The sequence below is a fragment of the Triticum aestivum genome, chromosome 6B (genome assembly GCF_018294505.1).
Source record: "Triticum aestivum cultivar Chinese Spring chromosome 6B, IWGSC CS RefSeq v2.1, whole genome shotgun sequence".
Classification (NCBI taxonomy): Eukaryota; Viridiplantae; Streptophyta; class Magnoliopsida; order Poales; family Poaceae; genus Triticum; species Triticum aestivum.
Window position 1 is genome coordinate 68372353 of NC_057810.1, and position 20502 is coordinate 68392854.

At 45.8% G+C, this 20502-nt stretch overlaps 1 pseudogene; it reads right to left on the bottom strand.

Annotated features, from left to right (window-relative positions):
- Nucleotides 1-2712: 2712 nt before the first annotated feature.
- On the bottom strand, nt 2713-4019 carry LOC123138829 (uncharacterized; annotated as a pseudogene).
- Between the last annotated feature and the right edge of the window lie 16483 nt (nt 4020-20502).

Sequence of the window (20502 nt, forward strand, 5' to 3'; positions counted from 1 at the left end):
TATTAATAACAATTTGTAGCTTCGTTGTCATCATTGTGAATCTCCATGTCTTATATTTGTATCTTCTGTAGATGTCATGTCAAGGAATCACCATGGCGAGATCCCCTTTGCTGCTAACCAGGAACTTGAGAATTGTTTCGATGCTGAAAACTATGAAGTGAGAACACTCTGTAGTTTGATGTGCACTTGATGCTGGATCATTATTGTACTTCCCCTTTTGAGTTCGAATCTGATTCTGCTAACTCTGATGTAGCACCAGCATGTAGAAGCTACAATATCTGTGCTGATGTTCGTAAATTTCCATCTTGTTTATCTCCCGTGTAAGTTCTTGAAAATTAGTAGAGGGTGCAGTGCGCTGGCTCATGGTGTTGCTGCCCAGGCGCATCAGATTAGTACTCCCTCCGTCCGAAAATACTTGTCATCACAATGGATAAAAAGAGATGTATCTAGAACTAATATATGTCTAGAAACATCCCCTTTTATTCATTTTGATGATAAATATTTTGGGACGGAGGGAGTATTAGTAATCTATGGATGGGGCATGTCCCTCCATTCTTGAGTTGGCTTGTAATGGCTTTGTAAATCTGATTCCATATGAGCATTTCAAAAAAAAGGAAACTGGTTTGTGCCCACTTCTGTTGACGAAACGTTTCTGTTGGACGGCTTGTGTCTGAACCACCACTATCTGCCACTATTTTTAGGGAAAAAGAGTCAGCGACAATAATGAAATATAAAAAATAAATTTCGGTAGTAGATATCTGTTAATTACTTATGTATCTCAACCTTGTTTGCCTTTCGAAGACCCTAGTTGACTAAATACTGAATCATGCTTCTCATAGTTTGAACTGGCCTCGACTTCTTTTCCTGTAATGTTGGTTCAAATTTACCCCATCAAAAAATTATACATCATATAATAAGTAGGTAAACGAACATTCCACGGCCATTAACAAAATTAGAAATGTATATTTTGTCGATTAGAACAGTCACCTGTCATGTATGTGTTCTTATTAGCTACTGAAATTCTCTGTTCTGGTGCTGGTCGTGTATTGGTAGAGCTTGCACTGCACTCATGCCTCGTTCTTTTATACTCACGATTCCTTCGCAAATAGGCTTCCCTCTGATATGGAGTCATTTGCAGATATCTATCCCGGTCGCAGTAACGCTTACGCTGGGTAGAATTCATTTGCATAGCACTTTTGGTTTCAGCTAAAGGACCATTCTGCTCTCCAATGACAGCTACTATTTACCCACCAAACAAAACAAACAAAAGACACATAGTACTATGTCAAGGGAAAAGATCGATAAGGATAATAATTAGATATTGGGATAATAAAAAACATACATTGGTTCCCTTTTGGTGAAGTCGTCGGATGAACATTTGTAATATATCTGAAAGGAAATCAGTCTTTCATCTTGTAGATTTTACTGGATGGCTCGCGGTTATGGCTTTGATTATTGAATTTTATAAGCTAGTTTTTTTTCAACCAGAAGTCCACAACCTACAGTATTACAATTGGACCATTTTTTAGGCTGCCAAATCTGAATACGTAAAGCACATACAAATTTGCAAATAGATACGAGACATGAATAGAATGAACATGTGCCTTACTTTTAGATAGCAGTGCCTACAGTATAACCATTGGACCAGTTTTTAGGCTGCCAAATCTGAATGAGTAAAGAATATACAAATTTGCAAATAGATATGACACATGAACAGAATGAACACGTGGTTTACTTTCAGATAGCACTGCCCCTTATTTATAGTCTACCAACAGATACTCCCTCCGTCCGGAAATACTCGTCCTAGGAATAGCAAGTTTGGAGAAAAACACAAACATCTTGTGTGCAAGAATAGTAGAAAAAATTAGCAAGCTACATCCACACCAGTGGACCTGTATTTCAATCATCGTTAGCGGGAAGAATCACTTGCGTAACATTCTAATGCAAAAGAATCATGAATTTTTTTCAAAAGGAACAGATTAGGATGGTCCATGCAGAGAAGGAATAGCTCACTTGTGGTGAGTGGCACTATGGTCAGCTGGCCGCTGTAGAAGCATCTCCAGCTCACAAGAGCCTGGACTCACCATGCATATGAAAAATTGAAGCACCTCAAAGCTTGCAAGGAGACCGGGGGTGGAGCTGCAATCTGGGATTTGGAGGTGATCCGACGGAGCTGGGGTTTGGACGGAGGGGATGGATAGACGGAGGTGGTGGTGTGTGACGCACGGGCTAGAAATAGACGGAGGTGGTGGTGTGTGACGCACGGGCTAGAAAATTGCGTAGAGAGCATCCAAGGGAAGCTTCAGCTGATCAGCATGAGATAAAATGGGTGAGGTTCGGCGGGTAAAAGAGGGGAGAAGGTAGATTCGAATTTTCAAAAAAAACGTGTACTATAGTAGTAGAGATTTCACAGATGCCCGGATGTAACATGGTTTTGGTCTGATAATTCTTGGTTGGTGTAAATTAGTGTAATCTTGGTTGGTGTTGTGATTGTCGTAGTTAAAATTTTAACTAAAGCATCACAGAATGCAATTGAAGCTAATAAAATTTGATGACAGACTCCACAAATCCAAGATTGCAAAACTAAACTGAAAAAAAAACTCATGAAAAAATCAAATTGAATATATAGATATCTAGTCACATATGTGTTGCAAATTTTGAAAGCTCAAGCATCACACAACTCAACTGAAACTAATGAAATTTACCGACATGATCTAAGTCTGTTCACACAATCAACGGAATTGAAACAAATGCAAGATTACTAAAAGCTAATGAAAAAAATTCCAATCCAAGCCTCATGCTAGTAGAAGCTATTTATCGTATCTAGTCGCTGTAGAAGCTACTTGTGTTCTTCTTGCCGTCTTTGTTGGTCTTCTTGTTCCTCCGCTTGCGCCGGTCGGCCTCCTCCACCCGCCGAATGGCGCGCTCCAGCGTGTCCACCCGCTCCGCCAGGGCCTCGATGACGGCGCACTGTTGCGCGCTCCGCTCGCACAACGCTGCCACCATCTCCATCAATTTCTTTGCGTCCAGCCCGTCGGGGGTCACCATCTTCTTCTCCTCCTGTGCTTGTTCTTGCTGCTGCTGCAGCGCCTTGGGCGGTGTAGGGTCCACCTCGCCGGTTGACACATTGATGTCCCCCGTTGCCACCATCTCCCACTCGCCCTCCGCCTCCGAGGCCTTTTCCACTTCCACCACCAGCTCGGTCTTGGTCTGGCCGGCCTCGTCGTCATCGACGAAACTCGTCGCGTCAACCTCCATCGCGGCCGTGTTGGTTGTCTCGGCAGCCAGAGAATCCGCCGTAGCGTTGTCCTCAACCGGCAGCTCCGGCTCCATCCTGCTCTCTGCTTCTTCCTCCGCATCCTGAACTTCCGGCTCATCGATGGTCACCACCGCGGGCGCGGCCTCAAGCGCGTCGACAGCGTCCTGGAGCGCGAGCACCTGCCTGGCGACCCGCCTGCGGTACTCCCGGGCGCCGCGGACACTGTCCAGTCGCAGCAGCAGCCGCATGAGCTCCTCCACGAGACCGATCCGCGCACGCGCATCCACGCGGAGCACCCCCGCCTCGGCGGCCACCCTCGCGGCCACGGCCTCCGCCAGTCGCTCCACCGCGCGCACCTCCCGCACCATCCGACGATCGAGCAGCCCGCGTGCCGCCGCCTGCACCCTCACCGCGGCCTCCTCCGCCGATGGCGCCGGCTTCCTCGGCACAGCCCGCGGCGAGTCAGAGTCCGGCCCGGTGACCTCAATCTCAAAACAATCCGGACAGCTCCTCGGGGACCCCCTGCTGGGCCTTGGACTCGCCGTTGTCCGTGCGGCCGGTTCGGTGGCGCCGAATAAGCCGTCATCGCGCCGCACCGGGGCCCTCCGGCGGGCGGGACGGAGCCGCTCCGTCACCAACGGCTCGGCGTCCTGGAAAAAGACGTCGGCAGCGGTGGGGCGGCGGTAATACGAATCGTAACCGTAGCCGTAGGGAGAAGCAGGTAGTAGTACTCGTATGGGTCATAGCCGAAAAACGCCATTGGATTTTTGGTCGAGGTTGGGAAGAAGTCGAAGTCGATCGCCTGGAGTCAAAAAGATAGATCGGTCTTGTGGTTTGTTGGCTCGAGATGTCGTTGGAGAGAGGATATGGAGGACATCGTATTTATTAGAGGGGAGAAGTCTAAAAAAAACCTTGAATTCGTGCTCAAAGTCTGAAAACGACCCTGACCTGTGAATCCTTGAATTCGTCACCCTGTCCTTTCTAATCCCAGCTTATCCTGGCTGAATTCTTTGAAAAGCTCGTTTGTGCACCGGGTTTGCTGACGTGGCATGGATTATGGTTTAATCAGACGCTAAGTTGGACTGTCTCTGCACCCCTTCAGATGTTCATTAAGTAGCGGCGGGGGTTGAAAAAAAATAGAGAAGAACTGCCGGTGGGGAGAGAGAGACTAGGGTTCGCGGCGGCGGCGGCGGCGACGACGACGACGTCGACGGCGGAGCCGGCTATTGGAGGAGGGTAGGTGAACGGCGGTGGCTGAGTCGGCTATTGGAGGAGGGTAGGCGAGCGGCGGCAGAGCAATCGACAATGGCCTCCTCCTCCTGTTCGACGTACTCATGCGGAGGATGCCGTCGCAGTCGCAGGGCAGTAGCGGCGTACCAGCCGGTGAGGGAATGCTACCGCCTGCCACGAAAGAAGCCTCCCCGCTGGATATCTTCTTCTTTCCAGATTTTGATACTACTGTTTGCGTGCTAGGAATTGTAAGCTACTGTATGTTGCTCTGTTCCACCGTTTTTCCTCATTCCTATTTCATATCTATTCTTCTTTCCAGATTATGATTGTATGATTTGTTGACAGTGGACAGGCATGATGATCCGTGCTCCCCATTTCTTCATCAAGTACTGATTGATCTTAGGATGCAATGAGGAGGATGAATGCTGATGGTGGACAAGCCTGGCTAGAACAGGGACAGAGACAGCAAGTTGAGGAGAAGAATGAAGAAATTAATGAAGCGAGGGCTAAATGTGAAAGGACGGAGAGAGATGTGATGCCATGCTAAACTTGGTCTTTTTGTAGGATTTGTGCTAGGTAGAGGATCAATGTAGTGGCTAGATGATGTAAAGGTTGGATGAACTGATCTGTTATGAGTGGACTCTGTACTAAAACTATGAAAATTTTCTGTGATGTATGGCCTTTGTGCTCAATTTATGAAAAATATGACCGGAACTTCAGTTTGTGTGTCAAATTTGACAGCTCGTAAGTAGTAGAAAATTGGTATTTGGCAACACATACTTTCAGAACACTGTCTAGTCTGTACTACATGTGTCATGATATAGACTGCATTGCTCATCCTTCTATTTTTCTCTATTTTTCTCTTGTTCTGCAGCTAGCTTCGGGAGTGAAATGAGATAATACAAAGCATGAGATGCGTCGATAGCCTGTAAGTTATTTTCTTATTTGTCACCTAATTTTCAGTCTCATTTCCTATTCCAAGATCTTTTTTACTTCTCACCACTTCTAGTATGGAAGTACTGTTAATCAGCTATTGCTCCATCTCATTTTGATCAGTTAATCGCTCAACATTGGTCGCTAATAACTTCTTGTTAATTTAGTAGCACGTTGTCAGTTCGTAAGGTTCCCATGACCAATTTTAATGACCTGGGTGCTCATACAGTACACACGCAGCAACAAAAGATCCTTGAAACACACACTCAATGGCCTGTAAATTAGTACTTCAAACTCGACTAAACTTTCAGTACATGACCACTACATAATACCAGTACTTAAACAAAGAGGCCATAATAACCAGTTTTGACCAGGACCAAAATTACATGACCAGTACTAACACCAAAAGGGTAGAATCACTAGTTTTGATCGGAACTAAAAGAAAATGACCCATACACTTGTCAAGCAGGTTCACTTCTTTGCCTTTTTCTTGCCTTGTCCATTATGCATTTTAGAAGCCTTCCTCTTCTCTGTACTTGGTCCTGCTTGGGCATGTTCTTTTCCTTTGTTTCCATTCTGCTGGCTTGCTGTGATGTTAGCATCTGTTTGTGCTTGCTGTTGAGAAATCAAGTATATCCAACAATGCATAATTAATAGAAACAGAAGAAAAGCGAAATTATATGAAACAGAAGAAAAGCAAAATTATATGAAACTGAAGAAATGCGCAAGTACATGAGAAATAAGAAGTGCAAAATTATATGGAACTAAAGAAATGCAAAATAACATGAAACAGAAGAAATCCACCAGTGTATGAAACTGGAGAAATGCTAAATTATATGAAACTGAAGAAATGCAAAATTACATGAAACAGAAGAAATCCACTAGTATATGAAATAGAAGAAATACACAATTATATACCTCAGAGGCCTTCATTTTCCTCCCTGTTTTTCTCAGAAAGGCATTTTTTTCTTGCCTATTTCTGGATTTTTGTGGCAACCTGACTTATTGTGGCCTTTATTCCCACACATACTACAAGTAATTTTAATCCCATGTCTTGACATCTTCTTTCCTTTTGGTGCTTCTCCCTCTTCCCTCCTCCTGTCATTTTTCCTGGGTCTACCTGGCATGCTCACATATCCAGGAGCTTGTGGTCTAGGATTCTGAGAAACAGGCCACCTTTCCTCACCTTCAACTGGCTCCAAGCAATGCTCATATATTTTCTTGAATTGCTCAACTGAATAGCACTTGTCAATGAAGTCTTCAATTCTTCTGCCACTCTTATAAATAGCACTGATAGCATGGCAGCAAGGTAGACCTGCCAGCTGCAGGTACCCACAGGAGCATGTCCTCTTATCTAAGTTGACAGTATAGGTCCTTCCTCTTCCACTAACATGTTTAACCTCAAACCCTTCTTTCCCATTCCAGAGTACGTCACAGAACTGAGTTAATTTGATGTTCACCTTAAGCTTTTTAAAAATGTTTGGGCAAATTGGATTATTAGTCCACTTATCAGATTTCTCTCTGTTTTCTTGAACTCTCTTTGTCATTTTCTGTCTAACCTTTTCCAGCATGGATATGCAAGGATAGAATCTGGCCTCAATTATTGAATTGTTGAAGGACTCACATAAGTTATTGTCTACTGAGTCACATAGTGAACCCACAGGGAAAAAAGCTCTGGCCCAGTGCTTAGGCTCTGTTCTCATTATGTCCCTTGCTCCTTCAGGTGTGTCTTGAGCTAACTTTGCTTTTCTGTACATGAAATCTTCTCTATTTGCAGCCTTTGCAATAGCCCAGAACTTCTTCTGTAAAGCATGCTCCCTGTACTTCTTCCTCCAGTTAGCATAGATGTGTCTAGCACACAACCTGTGTTGTGCTTTTGGCAGAAAATCCTGCATGCTACTGATCAAGCCCTACAGATCACCATAAATTACAATGTCGGCACATTAATTGTAAGAAGTGGTACTACCAATATTCTACCAAAGTACAAGGTCATGCTCCGTCGTGGCAAATAAACAATGATGACTACAATATTCTACCAAAGTACTAGATCATGCTGCATCGAGTCGAATAAACAACAATGACTGCAGTATTCTATGAATATTTAACAATAGTAATTAACAACATGCTTAAGAGAGTGATTAACATCATGATTAACAAATTACCTTCTGTTGATTTGAAATGAACACCCAGCCTTCACCTTGATCATTTATGTCCAAGTCTTTGATCAGAAGGCCAATAAACCATTCCCAATTTTTTGTAGTTTCTTGCTCCACTATTGCCCAAGCAATTGGGTACATTTGGTTGTTAGCATCCCTACCAATAGCGCAAAGAAGTTCACCTTGACAAGCTCCTTTGAAGAAACAACCATCAAGCCCAATAACCCTTCTGCATGCTTTAAACCCTTTTTTCATTGCATTGAAACAAACATAGAATCTTTGGAAGATGTTTTGATCCATGTATTCAGGATCTAGACCAACAAGAATGGTACTACCAGGATTGCTTCTCAGCAACTCTAGCTGGTAGTCAAAGACCTTGGTGTACTCCTCTTTCATCCCTTCTAACAACTTCTGTGACACTATCTTCTTCGCAGCCTTGCACTTTGATGTTGATACATCAGCAAAGAAATCCTTCAGAACAGTGGCCTTAATGCTATCAATCTTCCAAGTGGGATTGACCCTTAAGATATGCTCATACCATCTTGCAATGAGTTTTGCAGTTACAAGGTGATTGTCCCTGTTTGGAGCACACATATGTTCATCCTCATATGTTAGGACCTGAAACCTGGAACACCTGGTAGTCTTTGCACCATATATAAGCCATGGACATCCAGGCCAACCACACTTAGCCCTAATCCTTTCATCCTCTGACTTCATGAAAATAATACTCCTAAATGTCAGCAGCCCATACTTTATTAGTGCCTTTTTCATTTGGCTCTTGCTCCTGAAAACCATTCCTAAACAGAACATGGGGATATCTGTTTTGGGGTTATACCTGATGTACTGGCTATTCCTCCTGACGACATGACCATCATCATCAGTCTCATCATCATATGAGTAATCTTCATCATCTGAGTCAAAGTGATCTTCCCCTACAACTTCTTCCACATTTGCAACTAGATCTATTGGAACAACACCAGATGGATTTCTCTCTGCCCACCTCTTTGAGTCTCTAATTCTCTTCTTGAAAGCCCTTGCTTCTTCCCTTAGTTCCACATATTCATCATCCAACCCACTGTCATCACTTCCTGCCACATAATCGCTATCATCTTCTTCACTATCTGAAAATGCAGAGCCATTACCATCTTCCTCATGTTCATGTGCATGATCTAACTGCTGCACAATTAGTTGTTGAGCTGCTGCACTCCCACTTTGTGATCCTGGATTGAAGATCTGAGAGCTACCAGTAATGGGTTCATCTAGAACATCGAACTGAAAAGTGTGTCCCTGTACTTGAGTAATAACACCACTCCCATTTGCTACAAACAAATTCTCAATTCCATTCACAGATGATGGATTTTCACTAACAATCTGCACATCTTCTTCTGCGGTTATGATCGCATCTGGTTCTACATCACTCTCTCCCACTGACTCATTACCCATCTCATTTTCAAAGTCACTTTCACTATCACTTGCACTTCCATCATCTTGCTCCCCAGAATACTCCACATAAACATCGGCAACTCCTCCTTCAGTTATGTATTCACACATTTTAATGCAGCCAGCATCATCACACAGGAAAAACAACCCATCCACTAGTTCTTTACCAGGCAACAGGAAGTATATTTTCATACTTTTTTTCAAAGGAACATGATCACCAAGATACCCTTTCAGTTCTGGCAAAGACAACTTGTCTCTTTCTATCTCTGACATTGCCTCATCTCCTCCAACATAATCTAAGTTAGGCCCCATCCGAACAAACAGGCCACCGAAGTGAAACCTCACATTCAGTATGTCACATGGATCCATGATGAAAGCACAAACCCTAACCTGCATTGCCATACAATTTTTGACAAGAATCAATGGCTCATACAACCCATCCGAACTGAATGCAAGATGAAATCCAAATTTAATTTACAAACTAAACGCCCTAAGAACCCTCACTTTCCCTAATAAAAAACCATAACATCAATCAGTGGTTGGAGATGCAAGTGCGACAAGACTGGCAAAAGGAGGAAGGAGATTACCAGCGATTTTTCTCTGCCTCGATCTTCTTGCGTTCCAGCGATCAACCGCCGCCGGCTGCCATTGCTGTTGGGAGGAAGGGGAGGAGCAGCGGGACAAGGCGTGGCGTCAGGCGAGAAACAGGGGAGGGAGGTGGGTTCGTGCTGGGGTTTATGAGGGCCCTAGGAGGCCCACAACCAGTCCGTTTTGGCGGGCCTTTCCCCCTCTCTATGCCACGCACTCAATCCCATCTCACACAAACACGTAAAGGGCTGGGATAAACTGGGATCAGAGAGAACAGGGTGTCAATTTTGGGGATTCAGACTTCAGGGTCGCTTTTAGACTTTGAGAACGAATTGAAGGTTTTTTTCAGACTTTTGCCTTATTAGAGGGTATAGATGGTTCGAGAGGCACACGAATATTCTGGAAGCCTGCGTCTTTCTTGCGAATGGGGCGTCACCTGTTTTTTTTGAGACAACCTCGCGATGCTTTTATTAATCCATCACAATGTTTACAGGGACGAAAGAAAGATCTCCAGGATGACCTAACCAGACATGGCGGCCACCCCCGAGAGATAAAGCATGCTTCGCTAAGTTGTGAGCCTCAAAGTTGGAGCTCCTAAATTCATGAACTATTTTACAAAGATGAAAACGAGTAGAATGTTCTATGATTTCATGTATCACCACACCATATGAAGCTGAAGTACCGCTCCGTATATCTTCTACCACCGTTTTGCAATCGGAGCCCACATGAATACTTTGAACGTATAAGTCTTCCGCCAAAGCTAGTGCTTCCGTGATGGCTAGGGATTCTAGTGTTTGAGGATCATTGATTTGCCGGAAACCAACGACCGAGGCTCCAAGAAACAGGCCATGTTGGTCCCTACACACAGCTGCAACCGCACCATACGTACCTCCTCTCGATAGCGCTGCATCCACATTAACTTTGGCACATCCTTCGACCGGAGGTAGCCAGCATTTTGGTCTCGGCACAGACGTAGTAATTGGCCTTGGTGACCTCTTGTTGATCTGCTGCAGTTCTGGCAAGTAACTCGTGATGAAGCCATTCATGGAGTATGGAGACTGAAAAATGTCCTCATAGATCGCCTTCCTCCTTGCACTCCATATCGCCCATGTTGTAACCACAAGGCGAGTGAACTCTTCAGGCCGTAGCATTTCGTGTAGAGCAAACAACCACTGCTTCGGACTATCTTGCTGGCAGCTTATCACCTTTTCAACAAAGTCATCGGGAGCTAAAGCCCAGATGCTCCTCAACATCGAGCAATTCAACAGCGCATGTCTCCATGTGTTCGTAGCTCCACATAAGTGGCATGTATTTTCGTCGGTCATGTTGCGGTGATGTAGAACCTCACCTGTAGGCATCGACTGCCTAGCTAGACGCCAAACGAACATCCGCAGCTTTGAGGGTACTTGTATGTGCCAGATTGCACTCCACTTCTTACTTTCCTGTATATTTGAAGTACCTTCTTCCTCATGAAGCCATCCTTCCCTGCTGATCTTCGTTCTTAGTATCATACGGTAAGCAGAACGCACTGTGAAACCTCCCCGTCTTTCTTCATGCCATGCCCAAAAATCTGTTATGTTCCTCGTGCACAGCGGTATCTTGAGTATCTCTACAGCATCAAAAGGACTAAAGACAGACCGTACCAGGTCTTCTCTCCATTGAGCCGAAGTAGCATCAATCAGTTCCGACACCCTTTCTGGCGGATTAGGAACAAGTGAAGTAATCGGCCTCTTGAAGTTATCATGAGGAATCCAGTTATGCTGCCAGATAAGTGTGGAAGCCCCATTACCAATTCTCCGGACCACTCCTTGTGCAATAATGTCCCTCCCATCAAGCACTGCTCGCCATATCTGAGAGGGGTGAGATCCCAACTCAGCTTCAAGGAGTGAGCATTGAGGGAAATATACAACCTTTAGCACCTTTGCACTAAGCGAGGTCTCATTGGTCATCAGCTGCCATGCTTGCCTAGCCAAGAGTGCTAGATTGAAAATCTCCAAATCACGAAAACCAAGACCATCCAAGTGCTTAGGCCTGGCCATCATATCCCATGCAACCCAGCTAGGTTTCCTCTTACCTTGTTTGCTTCCCCACCAGAATTGGCGAATTATGGATGTGATACTATCACACAGACCCCCTTGGTAGACGAAAACAAGACATTGAAAAAACAGGGATCGCTTGTGCAACTGCCTTAATTAAAACTTCTTTTTCGGCCGCAGATAGTAATTTCTCCATCCAACCTTTGATCCTTTCCCATACTCGGTCTCGCAAATACTTGAAAGTGCCATTCTTCGACTGGCCTACATCAGTTGGCATACCCAGATAACGTTCATTTAATGATTCATTTTGGACGCTTAAGGAATTCTTCACCTCTTCCTTTATGGAATCCGGACATCCTTTACTAAAGAAGATGGAAGACTTCTCATTATTTATCCTCTGTCCCGAAGCTCTGCAATAAATATCAAGCAGGTTTGACACTTCCTCTGACCCCTCCACATTAGCCTTAAAAAGCAGCAGGCTGTCATCTGCAAATAAAAGGTGGTTAATGGTGGGCGCCGTTGGAGCCACCTTAATACCTGCGAATGATGACCGAGGACTGGATTTCAGGAGGCACGAAAGGCCCTCTGCTGCAATTAGCAATAAGTAGGGGGAGATTGGATCTCCCCTCCAGATACCTCTTGTAGGTATAAATGAATCAACTTTCTCTCCATTAAAGGGAATAGAAAAGGATACTGATGAGACCATCCCCATTACTGTGTCAATCCATTGTTGAGAGAAACCCAATTTGCCCATGATACCTTTCAAATATGGCCATTCCAATTTGTCATAGGCTTTCATCATGTCCAGTTTCAAAGCACAAAAGCTATTAGATCGTGACCGTGTCCTCTTCATGAAGTGCAGACATTCATAAGCACATATGATGTTATCTGTGATGAGTCTCCCAGGCACGAAAGCAGATTGTTCCTCAGATATAATATCAGGCAAAATATTCTTGAGTCTGTTGGCAACTACTTTGGATGCAATCTTGTAGAGCACGTTGCAAAGACTGATGGGTCTAAATTGAGACAACTGAGAAGGACTCATTACCTTTGGAATTAGGACCAACACAGTGTCATTAATTCCTCTCGGGCTTTCGTCCCCTCGCACTATTCTCAAAACAATTCTTGTAACATCATCAGCACAAATATCCCAGTTGCGTTGATAAAAATGAGTAGGAAATCCGTCTGGACCAGGTGCTTTCGTTGGAAACATTTGGAATAATGCTGTCTTAACCTCATCAGACGTGTATTCAGCATTAAGGCGCGCATTCATTTCCTCCGTTACTTTCCTGGGCACATGATCTAGCACCGCATCCATGTTTTCAACTCCCTCCGAAGAGTACAAAGTTTGATAGAAACTATTTGCCATTGCCTTTAATTCATCTGGATCAACAACGATTGCCCCCAAGGAATTTTGCAGTGCCTTAATCATATTCTTCTTTCGCCGCGAGCTTGCACGAAGATGAAAAAACCTGGTATTCTTATCACCCGCTGACAGCCACTGGATCCTTGCTCGCTGACGCCACATTAATTCCTTTCTATGGCACATCTCAATTAGGCGTTCGTTGATCTTGAGTTCCACATGTGATGGTCCAGTTCTAAGCGGATCCCCCCGCAGCTGATCCAGCTGTTTTTTCAAGAGCTTAATCTCCTTTTTCACATTACCAAAAGTATCATTGCTCCATCTGCTTAGACCCGCCGCCAAGTTCTGGAGCTTATTCCTCATGTCCTCAACTGTCAGGCAAGGCTCCGCTGCATCCCATCCATCAACTAGAGCATCATGGATGCCCTCATGTGTCTCCCACATTACTTCATAACGAAACTCCGATTTTTTGTGTTGCTTTTTCATTCGTCCCATATCAACCAACAGTGCCGAGTGGTCTGAAGAAGCAGCTATCTCATGGGTGACAGCTGCTAGTGGAAACCTTGCCATCCAATCCGTGCTGACCAATGCCCTATCCAGTCTGCACCGTGTGTATGTACCTCCAGTGACCTTCTTCTCAAAAGTCCAAAAACGGCTAGTATAGCCCAAGTCTAGTAACATGCAAACATCAATTGTATCTCTGAAAGCCTGGATCTGTGCATTGCTACGTTCACCCTCGTGCTCTTCCGGACGTAAAACTTCATTAAAATCACCAAGGCAAAGCCAGGGTAAGCTGCTTGTTGTACTGATGTTTTTCAAAGTTGTCCATGTTTGGTGCCGTAAGTGCGTCTGCGCCTCGCCATAAACACACGTTAGTCTCCACTTATCCTCACCCTCCTCCTCTACAGAGACATCAAGATGGTAAATAGAGTAACCCAGAATTTCAACTTTTATCATTGTTCCAAAACAAACCGATACCACCACTCCTACCTTGACTATCAACTGCATAAGCATTATCAAACCAATAGAACTAGCTAAAGCTTCTACCCTAGAACCTTCAATCACTACTAGGGAAAAGCCTATAGACAGAATCTTAGCAGTAGCGCGGCTCAAAAGGAGCGCTGCTGCTAATTAGTAGTAGCGAGTGTGCGGGAAACTCGCTGCTGATAAGGTTTTAGCAGTAGCGCGCTCTGTGTAAACCGCGCTGCTACAAATATCCACCGACGGTGTTCACCGAGCTCCATTTAGCAGTAGCGCCGTGGCCCGAACCGCGCTACTGCTATGGATATAGTAATAGAACGCTTTTACTGGGATCGCTGCTGCTACATTTCAAATTGGCAAATTTTTTTGTCACTGTTAGCAGTAGCGCCATTGCCCAAAGCGCGCTGCTGCTAATTCTTTAGCAGCAGCGCGTTTCTTCTCCCGCGCTACTGCTAACCCGCACAAACCCACCACCTTTCCCCACCCGTGCCTCCCCTCCCCCTCCTCTCTTCCCTTCCCCCTACCTCCCCCACATGCTCCCACTCTCACTCTTCTTCTTCCTCAATACTTCTTCCCCATTACTCTTTCTCTTCTATCCATCTTTCTTTCTCTTCATTACTCCTACCTAACTACACCACCTCCATTAATGCATCTCCTTTCTCTTTTTCCTTTCCCCTCCACTAGTTGAAGTTGTCTCCTCCCAAATTAGCTAGCTAGGTAGATGTAGCATTTAGTTAAGTGACCTATTTGCCCCCTAACTAGATCTATCTTTGTCAAGAAGAGCTTTGTGCACTTTTGATCTCCCTACAACATCATCTCCACCGTGTGCTCGATCTCGATCGAGATAGAGGTGATGAAAATTTCATGCTTTTGCAAAATGAAAATATGTGTGTGTGATATGTTTGTGGAAATTTTGTGTGTGGCACGCCAAATTGTGCTTTTGAGTTGCCTATGATTTACCGAAATGTCGATTTATTTCCGTTTCGGTGAATTCCGGGCAAACTCTAGATCCATATATGTCCTATTTTTAGGGAAGGTCATGCCAAATTTTTGTATGACTTTGATGCATGCATGCATTTTTATAATCAATTTGTTTATTATTACCGTGCAGAGTTGACGATGGTCAGTGGAACGATGGTGGACAGGTGGTTGCGGTCGGCGGTGCATGACATGAAAGAAAATAACCAGACAGAGGTTTTATGTCCGTGTTGAAAATGCAAAGGAATAGTTTGGCTCGACCCCCATGACGATGGTCATGTCGAAGCGCACCTGCTCATGACTGGTTTCAGGGATGGCTATACGCGGTGGATAATTGAAGATGAGGATGACGATGTTGAGGATGCCGACGGGGCAGGCAATGATGACACGGGGCAAGATGAAGCGATGGTTGATAATGGCGGCGGGGAAGAGGCCGAACATGGCGGCGGAGAAGGGGCCGGACATGGCGGAGGAGAAGGGGCCGGACATTGCGGCGGAGATAACGACATGGACTCCACGTAGCAGAGTTCGTCGGTACTAAGTTCAATTGTGCGGGACCCTCATATTCAAGCATTGCTTCGCAAGGAGACGAGTACTGAGAGAGCTACTTCTAGAGAGGAGGCTAAGCTGGAGCAACTGGTGGTAGACTCGAACACTCCATTGTATGATGGTTGCAATCCTGAGGTGACCCGCTTGAGTTTCACGCTCCAACTTCTGAAAACAAAGGCTAGAAACAAATGGACCGACACTAGCCTCGATGAGCATCTCAAGTACCTAAAGGATGTTCTTCCCGCGAGTAATCTATGTCCTACTAGTGTTGATGAGGCCAAGAAGATCGTGTGCCCTCTTGATCTGCCACACGTTAGATACCATGCATGCATCAACGATTGCATAATTTATCGGAAGGAGCACGCGGAAAAAACAAGCTGTCCGGTGTGCAATGCTTCTCGATACAAGAAGGCCGGGAAGAAATGTCCCTAGAAAGTTGTATGGTACTTACCGATCACTCCCCGTCTCCAGAGGTATTTTGTAGATCCCAAGGAAGCAAAGCTAATGCGCTGGCACGCGGAGAGGAAGAAGCCCGACGATGGAGATGATCCGAAGCTGAGACACGTGAAGGATGGAAGCCAGTGGAGAGTGTTGAACAGCTTCTATCGGTATTTTGAATGTGATGCAAGGAACATCGTGCTCGGTGCGTGTACCGATGGCATGAATCCGTTTGGCAACCAGAACACCAACCATAGCACATGGCCCGTGTTTGTATGGATGTACAACCTCCCCCCTGGTTGTGCATGAAATCGAAGTACATTCACATGAGCATGCTTATTCAAGGGCCGAAACAACCAGGAAATAATATTAATTTGTATCTGGGACTACTTCAAGAGGAGTTAGACACGTTATGGAAAACACCGGCCAAGACATGGGACGCCAGCAAAGGTGAGTATTTCAACATGAGAGCCGCGCTGATCACGACAGTGCAGGACTATCTCGGTTACGGATATGTGGCAGGCCAGGTGTGCCATGGATATTGCGGATGCACGCGGTGCATGGATGATACGACGTCTCAGCAGCTAACGTCAAGGAAAGATGGCGGGTCTGGGAAAATCGTGTACATGGGGCATCGAAGATGGCTTGAACAGGACGACCCGTGGAGAAACCGTGGAGATCTATTCAATGGTCACGCTGAGCATCGAGGACCTCCACGTAAGCGGAGCGGTGCCGAAATCGATGAGCTGTTGAAAAACTGGAAGGAGTGCCCCGCGCCGGGAAAGACGATGAGAAAGGCGCCGGAGCCGCTGCTGAAGGTATGGAAGACGAGGTCTGTGTTCTGGGACTTGGAGTACTGGCACAAACTCGATACACCTCATTGCCTTGATCAAATGCATATCTGTAAGAATGTCCTTGAGAGCTTGCTCGCAACACTGATGAACATGCCGGATAAGACCAAGGATGGGCCGAAGGCAAGAAAAGACTTGCAAGATTTGAAAATTAGGGAAGATCTGCACATGCCGCCCTGTAAAATGTCAGACGAGACAGAGACGGAGACAGAGGCACGGGAGAAGAAGGGCAAGAAAATAAAGAAAGAGGATTATTGCCCCCCTTCTTGCTTCACCTTAAGTCAGGCTGAGATCAATGCCTTCTTTAAGTGCCTTACCGGAGTGAAGTTAGTTCGGTTACTGGGCAAGATAAGCAGATATCTAGACACGGACAAGAAAAGGTTCAGCGGGATGAAGTCTCATGACTGTCATGTGATGATGACGCAGATACTACCTGTTGCCCTTAGAGGGATAATGGACAAGCACGTCCGTGACACGCTTATTGGTCTCTGCAACTTTTTCGACGTCATCTCTCGAAAGTCGATCAGTGTGAAGCAGCTCCAAAGGCTACAGGAAGAGATCATTGTGATACTGAATGAGCTTGAGATGTACTTCCCGCCCGTGTTCTTTGACGTGATGGTGCATCTGTGTGTCCATATTGTGGATGACATAATAGACCCGGGGCCGTCATTCCTGCACAACATGATGCCATTTGAGAGGATGAATGGGATCATCAAAGGATTCGTTCGTAACATGTCCTGTCAGGATGGAAGCATCGTCCAGGGCTATTTGGCACAAGAGTGCATCTCTTTCTGTGAGAATTTTCTATATGGCGCAGACCAGCCGCCTGGTGTTAGTGTTGGTTTGCCCGTTAACAAGCACGATGGGAGGCTCGAAGGAGATGGTCACTGCAACGGTCGCAGGGAACTGCACGTGGCATACTCAGATCGACGCAGCGACTTTGACAGAGCAAACTTGGTAGTGCTACAACACCTAGACGAGGTAGATCCTTTCGTGGCACTGCACAAAGAAATTATCGCAAAGAAGTATCGTGACCGGGGGGTATGCAGGACGGACGCCGAAGTTACTAGAGAGCACAACTCCACTTTCCTGCATTGGTTCAAAGAGCATATTATTGCTAATCCTCCGGAGGAGGGCTCTAAGGACGGATTGCTCATATATGCCTTAGCACATGGCCCCTCGCCCAACCTCGTAACCTATCAGGCATATGATATCAACGGATACACGTTCTACACGGAGGCCAAAGATATGGACAGTGATGATCAGAACTCAGGGGTGACGATGGAATGCATGACCGGCAGCGACAACGGCGCAACTGAACGATTTTATGGAAGGGTCGAGGAGATCTGGGAGCTTGACTACTCTGGACTGCACAACACGACGATGTTCCATGTCAGATGGGCTAAGAATGTCGGAAGAGAAAGCCGGATTTTCACTACCATGACTATACCCGACGCCAAGAGCGCTACCGTGAACGCTATCGCAAAAAATGAGCCATGGGTACACGCTAAGCACGTGACACAATGCTTCTTCATAACTGACCCGCGCAATCCCAGCCGTGTTGTCCTGAGGAGAGGCAAAAGGAACATCATTGGAATGGATGGAGTCGCCAACGAGGAAGACTATGATCAGTACGGCAACCCAATGAGGGAAGATGACGATGATGATGAAGTATACGTCAAAAGAAGAATCAATACTACATTACCTAAGAAAAATCGTACTCCATGGAAAAGGCAAAGTCACAATGAGGGGCTCAATTATTCTTCGACGAACAAGAAGGGAAAGAAGCTGACTCAAAAATGAAAACGTCAGCACTGAGGAAACTTATGTTATCGGTCAAATGATGTAATATATATATATATGTTCCTATTTTGTATACACACTTAGCCATTATTATGCATGGGTCCAATGATGTGTAATATATATGTTCCTATTTTGCATACATATTTAACCGTCAAATGATGCAATATATATCGCCCTCCCTTCGTTCACTGCCCTCGGGAAATAAAAGTGGGATAAAATAAAGGAAAAGAAAAAGGAAAACTGGCAGTAGCGAAGGTAGTAGCAGCGCGTTTTGCCTAAACCGCTATAGATACTGAAGTTAGTAGAAGCGAATTTCGTATAAAGCGCTACAGCTACTGAAGGTAGTAGCAGCGCGTTTTGTCCAAATGCGCTACTACTACGTCCACTTAATCCAAAATTCTCACCCGCCCTGCTTCATCCCGCCTCCCCCCCCAAAAAATCCCCACTCTCCCCCATCGCACCGCCGCGCCCGACCCGGCCCCGGCGCTCGCCCCCGACCCCGGCGCACGCCCCCGACCCGGCCCTCGCCCTCGACCCTGACCCCGGCGCTCGCCCCCGACCCGGCCCTCGGCCCCGACCCCGGCGCGCTAGCCCCCGACCCGTCGGCCCTCGCCTCCCTCCTCTCCCCTCCCGGCCGTCATCGGGCCTGCCTCCTCACCCCTGCACCCTCTGTAAACCCCCCTCTCTCTACTAGGGTTCTTCGATTAATTTACTTAGGTTTTAGTTAGGGCAGTATGTTAATTAGGTTATCTATTTAGTTATGAATTTAACTAGGTTTCAAAATTTGAACTGGACATGTGATAGGTGCAAATTTGAACTGGACATGTGATATGTGCATATGTCATGTTTTGGACATGTCATGTTTGGAAAATGATCCGAGTGGCCTATGTTACCCCGGAATGTTGATTCATTTCCGTTCCGGTGAATTTCAGGTGCTCGATATGTCCATTTTTTAGCAAAGGTCATGCCGAAATTTCCCCGTGAATAAAGGCATGATTTTGTGCTACATAGTTGGCATATCGAGTGCTGGCACATAGATTTCTTTTTATGTCATTTCTCATTTATTCATACTTTTAGAAATAAATGAGGACACTTAATCATAGGAACAATGTCGAACAACGAAGAAACTGGGCCTTCTGACCAAGATGCAGACGAGATGGATTATGAGGGTGAACAAGAGTACCTCGACTATTTGACTGCTAAGCAAGGTTTGCAGGTCGGCCTCGATGATGGTACTGATGCCGACATCGACACCGACAGCGCCGGCACCGATGGCGGCACCGAGACCGGTGGGAAGGTACCGGGGGAAGGTACGCGGGAAGGTACCGGCCCCGATGCCGCTACCGAAAAGAGGAAGCATAAGAAGCAGAGGATACGAAAACCTAACAAACTAGGGATTGGACGACTTGTGATCACAAAGATGGCACCTGGCAAGTTTGAGCCGTTAGAGCCGGAAGAACCTCGCAAGTGCTATGGGAACCAAGTAGGATGCATCCTACGGGAATGCGCGAGCATCAATGACGATGACTTAAGGAGTAAAGAACATTTGACGTAGTTGCTCCTAACAAAGTTGCACAAGAGATTCAAGTTCCCCGACCGGGATGATAACATAGAACAACCGTGGGATGATCCGAAGTTGAAAAAGATTAACAATCACGCCATGGGCATGTTCAGCAATGATTTGGCTTCCTGGAAAACGAGGGTGAAACGAGCTATTGAGGCTGATGAACCCCTGTCCAAGATTCTGGAGGAAAATCCGACACTTACGGAAGAGGAGTTCGAAAAGTTCAAGGACACTTGCGCTAGCGAGGCAGCCAAGGCTAAGGCTGCGAAATTCAAGAGCCTTCAGCAAAGGAACACGGGGAAGCATCGCCCCGGAACCCGTGGCTACCTCAGT